The sequence below is a fragment of the Tupaia chinensis genome, unplaced genomic scaffold, assembly GCF_000334495.1.
Source record: "Tupaia chinensis unplaced genomic scaffold, TupChi_1.0 Scaffold148065_1, whole genome shotgun sequence".
Classification (NCBI taxonomy): Eukaryota; Metazoa; Chordata; class Mammalia; order Scandentia; family Tupaiidae; genus Tupaia; species Tupaia belangeri.
In genome coordinates, this window is record NW_006207915.1 from 182,419 (window position 1) to 184,144 (window position 1,726).

Here is a 1,726-nt window from a genome sequence, read left to right on the forward strand (position 1 = left end):
TCGGAGGTGTCTGAACCGCCCCTCACAGCCCCGAGTTACTGAGCCCCTGGACCATGAGCCCAGCGTGTGACTCGGTTTCCACTTGTCTCTCCCTGGCGGCTCTGTCTCTGTTAGAGACTGGGCGAGGACCTAGAGGGGCAGAGGCCGGTTCCCCTCCCCGTCCTCATATTAATGGTATCTGCCACGACCCTGTTTCTGGGAGTCACGTTCTGAGGTTCTGGGGGGACGTGGATTTGGGCAGATGGTTTAATCCTGTGCAGGTCTTCTGCCTCTCTCTCTGCCCCCTACTTCTGTTTCCTCACTCCACTCCCCACGTTCTCAAAAACGGAAACAAATCATCTTCGCAGTGATACAAATGGACTTTCTATTCCACTCGGAACAGGGAAGTGCCAGTTTCCCCGGGGGGTGGCAAAATGACCTCATTACCGCACCCCTCCCTCCTTGGCCCCCAAGTCCCTGGTGAAGGTCAGCAGACATCCCCCGCCCCTGCAAGAAACCAGGGAGGAAGTGCTGGCCACGCCCCGCGGTCTCCATGTTCGCAGCGTGAAGTCACGCGTGGCCTCGCACTCCGTCCTGGGGACCACCGAGGTGCCCTTACGTGAGTGCTGGGTTAAGACCACCCCACAGCCAGGCTGCACCGCGTGGGTGCACCTGAGCCTCGCGACAGGGACTCGGTGTCTTTCCAGATGGGACAGGGAGGTGACCCTAAGATGGACAAGCTTTGGCATAAGACAGCACACAGGGCCATGCACTTCCCATGAACTTTCTGAAGTCCCCATGTGTGTATAGGAAAAGCAGCACTGTCTGAGGTTCGGGACTAGCTGAGGGTTCAAGCAGTCACTGCGGGTCTCAAAACACGTGCCCCATGGATACCGGGGAAACCCTGTAAATTCAGCTGTATGGAAAGTTTACTGAACACCCAAGGGCTGTTTAATAATGACTCTGGGCAAGGAGATGTGGTCACCTTTGACATTCGTACATGAACCTGTATTATTCAAAGTTGGCAGTCACCACGAACGCGTATTCTGTAAATTAAAAATAAAAAACTTGACTAAAAGGTTTTTTTAAAATAAAAACACCTCACTGCAGTACAGTGCTCTGAGCATGCTTGTTCTGAGAATTCCCCACAGGCCACGCAGATGGCCCGGGTGGATAAGCTCCGGGAAATCTCCTTAAATGAAGATCCCACCCATACCCAGGATCTGGGGACTAAGACTGCCTTTTCAGCAGGTCCCCTGGTGGCCCCGAGTCTGTCATCTTGAGCTCAGAGGGTAAAGCCCTTCCCTGTGGACTGTCTTCGCTCCTCGTCAGCCCTGGCCCATACGGTCCTAACTCACTTACTCCAGTAGGTAGCCAGGCACTGGGCTACAGGTACTGTCTAGTGAGGTGTAAAACCAACCAACCAAACCACAAAGGAGAAGTAACTGCAGTGATCAGAATGAGCAGGCAATCCCCAGGCCGCGCTCTGGGAAGGCTTCTAGGAGGAGGCAGTGGTTTTAGCCGGGCGGGGGCCAGGCTCCGCGCAGGCACCAGGCAGCTCCCGCCTGAGTGCGGAGAGACCCCAGATCCGGCGAGGGGAAGCCGCGCGCCAGGCCCGGGAGGGACGTGGCTGGCCTGGGCCGGCCGGAGGAACGCTGGGAGGCCTGTGGGAGCTGGAGTAGAGCGCGGGGCGGCGGGGGGCCCAGGCCCCGCGCGCTTGGAGTCTGCGTGTCCACCCGGGTCGGGG